This window comes from Solanum dulcamara, chromosome 3, assembly GCF_947179165.1.
Source record: "Solanum dulcamara chromosome 3, daSolDulc1.2, whole genome shotgun sequence".
NCBI lineage: Eukaryota > Viridiplantae > Streptophyta > Magnoliopsida > Solanales > Solanaceae > Solanum > Solanum dulcamara.
Genome location: NC_077239.1, coordinates 34045615 through 34052686, shown reverse-complemented (window position 1 = coordinate 34052686; position 7072 = coordinate 34045615).

Sequence of the window (7072 nt, the reverse complement as noted above, 5' to 3'; positions counted from 1 at the left end):
GCCTTGTGATTATGATGTGCCAGTGGTTATTTTTTTGGAATCATGTTTCGCCTTAGTCTAGGCTTAGACTAGTGTTCCCTTAGACTTGTACGATTTTGATGCTGTTGGCCTTAGAACTTCTTCGATGTCATATTAGATGGTTAACTCTCTATAGACTGATATAACAGACTTGAGTCTGATAGTCTAAGCTTTAGCTAGGTAGTAACACCACTTGCGACCTTACCTCCATACCAACCTATTCTCCTAACAGTCCTGTATTGCGTGGTTCTTGATTCTGGGATTCTTCATGACGATTCTGGTTATATATGGTACAAGATGGAGTAATATATTGATGCCACTCGAATTGGGGGTACTCCCTGTGGCGCTTGATTGGTCACTGATTCTGATTTAGTTTGATCCTTTGGTTATCGTTACCCGGTCAAGCCCATGGTCCAACTTACTTGTGATTGGCTCCTTATCTACAGTCACCCAATTGAAGTCCTTGGTTTAGCTTACCTGTCTTTGACTCCTTAGCTATAGTTACCCGATTGAATTCGTGGTCTAGCTTACATGTGTTCGACCCTTGGCTATAATTACCCAATTGAAGTCCGTGGTCTAGCTTACTCGTGTCAACTTATTAGCTACATTTAGCCGATTGAAGTCCGTGGTCCAGCTTTCATATGGCTCAATTCATGATTCCTTGGTGAATCTTTGGTTCAAGTATTCATCTACTCTTAGCTTTGGGTTAAAAGTCAAAATTCGGGGATGGTTTAGTTTAAGTACAGGAAATGATGGTATTGTTGGGACTCTATTGACTTCGTTCATTCTTCTTCAACTATCTTTTCTCCTATCGGGGGAGGGGGGGTCCATTCAGGTTGTTACCTTAGACTTGTGCATGAGCATACCAGTTGGGTATGTGAGAGCCTGGCGGATTTAGCTAGTTTCTTTCTCTTATCTGTTGAGTATGCTCGTGTACATACCTACCTTAACATCTTGACTTGTCTTTGGTTGTGTTCACTTAATCGCATTTCAGTTTACTTTTTCTTATATTGCTCAATCGGCCTATGATGCCTACTAGGTACCTACTATTTTGGTACTCATACTATACTCTACAACTCTTTTCGTGATATAGGTCCAAATACTAGCTACCGACATTGATTTGACCCATCTGAAGTCATTATAGGAGGTGAGGGTAAGCACATTTCATTCTAGATTTACCCGTCTCCCTCTGTACATATATTTGTATGTCATTTGCTTTTGAGACATCTTTGTTTTTGTGGTCCACTTTTAGGACTTGTTTTCTTTTGTAGTAGCTCTGTACTTGTGACTTCCAAGTTCTGGGAGGGATCTTTTTGTTTATATATATTTCGTTATGCTTCCACCATTCATTTGTATTCCTATTCTTTCATTATTGTTTTTAATTATAATGTTGGTCTTATACCCAGACATCCCATTACTCATAATTTTGGGATATGGGTCATCTTGCCTAGTAGTGGGTCAGAGTAGGCATCATCATGACCTGATAAATGGAGTTGTAAAAGTTGGTGTAAAGGAGAGTTTATCTTCGAAGAGATTCCAGTTAAAATTCTAGACCAGCAAGTTCAGAAGTTGAGGAAAAAAGAATTTGCATCCGTGAAGGTTCTTTGGAGGAACCACCTAGTTGAGAATGCTACATGGGAGGCCGAAGCCGATATGATATTACGATATCCTCACCTTTTTTCTCCAATCCCAACTTAAGGTAACAGTTCCTTCATTATCACTCCTTCAAATTCATGCGTTTCAGTCATTCTCATGTTTTCGTATTCATGAATGTTATGAAATTAGTTGTTAAGTCATATTTTACCTTGGGGTTGATTACTCCTTGATTTTATGCATTTTTATGTTCTTTGCATTTATGTTGGGTTATTCTGTCTTTTTCCTACTCTATTCATGCTATCTTAAGTTCCATTAGAGGAAGAATGTTCCCAAGGGAGAGGTATTGTAAGACCCCAGAAGTTGGAAACCTAAGACAAAAGATACTGTTAAAGAAAAATTGTTGGTGCAAGTTCCCACTAGCCAACATATGAATCATAGGGTGTCCTATGGACCATATGAAAGGCTCGTAAGAATGAACATAGGGTGTTTAAGGTCTTTCGTCTTCTTTGCTTTCTAGGGCTTTGATTTCCACGTATGTGTAAATTTACCAATGGATCCACTCATCCATTGGGTCCCAAAAGAACTCAATTCTCCTAATTTGATTTCACCCAATTATAAGAGTTTCAAGTCAATTCTTCATTGGTCCTTTCATTATTGATTAGATTAATGTTATTTCACTTGATCGTGCATGATTTTACATTATTACATAATTCTTCATTGGTTTTACATGGACCCATGCATAATGTTATGATTTCTAACTATGAATTATGAATTTATGATCAACGATTTAAAAATGTTTTATGAATGATTTACATAAAGCTATGAACCATGTTTTCAAGTATGTTTCAAGTATGAATAAATGAACTATGAAAAGTTTTCTCATAATATAAAGAAATCATGATTTTGATGTTTAGAAAGGTAAGTGTCTATATGATTATTGTCACGACCCAACCCCGCAGGCCGCGACTGGGGTCCGATCTTGACCCCCCCGTATACATATCTATCAGATGTGGTCATATTGATTTGTAAATAAAATAATATCATGTAACAAAGCCCCACTGGGCAATAACACTTTCATAAACCTGTAGCCCTTTTTATTTGTATCACAACATGATAGGGCACGCAAGCCGATCAGGCTGCCATGACACATTAACATATATCATATATCATGTAGGCCTAGCTAATGCAAACTGACATACACAACCCACATATACATATGTCTACAGACCTCTAAGAATAGTAACAGCAACATATGGCGGGACAGGGCCCCCGCTGTACCTCTGAATGGACAAATATATACATTAAGTGACCAGTATCAAAAATTAGGCTCCAGAACAGTGAAGCACTTTCGACATAGTTGAGAGGAACTCCTAAGATGATAGATCTACAAGAGGAACATCTCTACCTGCGGGCATAAAATGCAACCCCCCCAAAAAGGGGGGTCAGTACGATATATGTACTGAGTATGTAAAGCATAACAAATCATAACTGAGACCATAACTGAAATAGAGATGTAGAGGATAAGTATACCAATTAACAAATTACTGTACCTGTACCTTAGGACACGTAATCCTATACACCATCATATACTATGCCCAGCCCTCTAGTGAACTCGGTGTTATAATCATATTCTCATATTCACATATCATCGTATCATCATGCATTTCATTTCATCATATCATCGTATACGGTATCACATCATCGTATATGATATCATATCATCGTATACGGTATCATATCCTCATACACGGTATAATCTTATCACGCATGTCATCATATTACACCTGGTTCACTGCGGGGCTTGGGGTCACAATGTATCACTCTAATTTCATAAGCATGCCTACATAAAGTATCCGGCCTTTTAGTGAGGGACTCGGTGAATGGAGTGGTGTACGTCTATAGCGTACCATCATAATATTCATACGTACCGGACCCTCTAAGGAGGGACTCGATGTTCCTTCCTTATTTTGCCACATATACTATCATATTACAGCCGGCCGGGACTTAGTGAATAATTGTATCGTCATAATATATAACATATATCATAACCCACGTACGACATCATCTACTCGTGCGTGGAACTATACACATATGACCCAGGACGCAGTGAAAGAAGTAGTAAAACTATGCACGATAACGTTCCCGGCCCATCATGGGACTCGAGGAAGGATGGGTTACAGTATGCATGAGTAGAGTAGTGAGAAACCATATGCAACGAAGTCATTATTCGAGACTCGATAAAATAGTCAAGTGAACCGTCACCTGAAGACTAAGGGAGTAATTATCCGAAGTACCCCTTTAGATGTCATTAGGGCTTACATCAGTTGGGCTTCAAGGATCACAGACACGCATCAAGATAATGCCACACCATTTATGCAATCAGAGATATAGTCTATGCAACCAGAACCACAATTTGTCTAGTCTAAGACTCAACTTATGCAATCAAAGGCATTTATCATTTCAAATCCTTTAAAAAGAGGAGTTGGTACCTCCACATACTATTCATTATATAGCAGGCTCGAGAATAGTAGTTTGACTACTTTCAGACTCTTCATGTTCAGAAGTGATTACAAGTCACGAGTTACTCTCAGAGCTCATAAATGGAATTACCTCTAAACCCATATCATATATCGTTTAACATAAAATAAAGTCATTCTAAAGGAAAGAAGAGATAGGCTTTACATGTACTGGTTTTCATCACATAGAAGACTTAAAGGCAACGACTCAGCTATTGCAGGAGTTCTAATATCAAGAAGTAAATGAGAGTCTCGACTCATACTCAGGTCTTTACGAATGAATTGAATCCCAAATATCATATGCATAGCATTTATAGCTTACATCTAAGATATGCCAAAAGAAAAGAAGAATAGCTCTACATACTTATTCCAAAAACACGCCAAAAAAGCTTCACATACCTTGTCTGAGTTATTCCTTATCCTGTTCGTCTCGTCGTCCTTTGAACCTATCCAATAGGAGAGTAATATGCATATCAACTCTTCTTAACTTTCCAGCATCTTAGGTTACACCTTAGTATTAATGGAATCTATTTCCTTAGTCGTTTCCTCGACTAGTTCTTTAGTTTGTTAAGGCGTTAACGAAAATTGGGCAGCACCTCCCCTACAATGTGTCCTATCCGAATTTCCAATTAGGTCTCTAAGACCTATAGCCAACCAACAACAACAACCTGCAGCAATTCACACCAACAATATACAACATAAACTCCAAACGACTTATTCAAAAATACGATATCACAATAGGGCGTCTAGCCTTTATTTTGTAACGCCTTTAATTATACGCAATGGGGGGTCATGTGGCTTCGACCAGTAGCACCCTAACCCACATTAGAACATATTTAGGCCTTGCAAAAACAAGACACACCCCTGCAGCAGCACCTCACAAGAGCAATACTTTATTTCAATGACAATTCAACTATAGCGACTCCAATTTAGTTTGTCTTCAACGCCCAACATTTCTATACTATTTTCACTTTTCCAGCCACACACAATGTGTATAATACACTCCATAACAATAACATAGAGTCCAAATTGAAAGGATAAATATTACCTTACCCGAAATTGGCCAAAATTGTCAAATCGCAACTCGGAACTTCTTCAAACGCGCTGAACTTGAGTGGACTGTTTGTGCGACTTCCTCGCTGCACTAAATTGGATTTTCTTGTTATTAAACATCTTCATATAACCACGGTATTCCATAACTAATTAATTCATGGAACGAAATGCGGAGGCTTACCTCCAATATGCCTAACCCGTAGCCCCTCTCTCTTGTCTCCAACGTTTTTCTCTTCTTCTTTCTTCCAAGTTTCCAATTATAAAGCTGAAGTTTTGGTTCCGTAGACATCGTAAAATACATATATACATATCCACGTGCTTAAGGAATACCGTATATAATTAATTCACGGAAGAAAGTTGGAAAACTTACCTTTAAGCTTCCAAAGCCATGGCTGCCTCTCTCTCACGTTTTCTCCCAATGCTTAACTGATGTTTTTGGATAATTGAACAAATGAAGAGTCATATACATATATATATGAGGTAACAAGTGTCAGCCCCAAAGGGTGACACATGTCAGGCCCTTATTGGGCCACTTCAACCATGCGACCAATGGGGTGCTGCCACTTGGCAGTGGGGTCCACCTCCCCCAAGCAGGTGGGTCACCTACTTGACCCCAAGCAGGTGGGTCACCTACTTGACCCCAAGCAGGTGGGTCACCTACTTGACCCCAAGCAGGTGGGTCACATGTCTGCTTAAGGTGCTGCCATGTGTCACCCTCCTAGGCTGCCACGTGTCTAATTTTTTTCCCTCCCTCGTAGGTTCGTAATCTCATCTTATTTTAAGAGCCTATGTAATCCATGCTACGCAATCTTGGTACGTACTCCAATAGCTTAAGTATATAAGACTTCTAAGTTGGTAGCTTACGTAGGTAAATCGAGTCCTACGACTCATTACTTGGCCTTCAATTCCTTCCGGATTCTTATGATTCAATTTTCAACCTTTTCTACTACGGGGTATCACATCCTCCCCTCCTTGGAGTTATTTGATAGCGTCGTAGAATATCCGGCTCACATGATAATGTCCAAGGAACTTATGAGATATTTCAAGTTTAAAAAGGGTGGGGTGTAACAATTATGTTATGATCATAATTTTCATGGAGCTATTGTTATGATGTATTTTATCAATGTAATTTTGTATATGATTGCCTTTCCTTATGATACTATTTTATGTATTCCATTGGGATTAACTAAGCACCGAGACAACTTTGTGATAGAGACTTGGTAAGGGAGTCTCTAGTAGCAACTCCTAGTCCCAAACTACGTTGCCCATGTAGGTTGCCTTAATTGTCTTAGCTAGTAGATCCATATATAACACATGTTATGATTATGATACAGATTCTACCTTGGAAAGTAGCATCTCTCTTCTTGATGTGGGAGTTACACCAGATTTCATGTTATAGTTCATATGGTCTTCAATTTCGGTTAAGGTTAATATCCCACAAAATGTATATGTTTTCTTTATATGCTCTTTATGATTTTTTATGATGCATTGATCTCATTGAATGTTTTCAGGTTTTACTTCATGCTTTTCAATATATTTCGATGTGCATCATATGTTTATATAGATTATGTACGATTATTTTTGTTCATCCATGTTTCTCATAAACTTAGAACATTCCATGTACTAATGCATACTTTTGTCTATATTGTCTCATAATATAGGTCATGACATTCCCATTCCTCCACATGGCTAGTTGACGATTATTCACACTTGGATTTTGGTAAGTCCTCATGATTCGAGGGCGAGTCCGTTATGTTCTTTCTTTATATTTTTAGACTATATTTCTTCCATTATGTTTTGGTGAGCTAGGAACTTGTCCTAAGCCCTATCTATAAGTAGTAGAGGCATGTCTAGACTTTTATGAGTATGTACTTTTCATTTATTCGGAG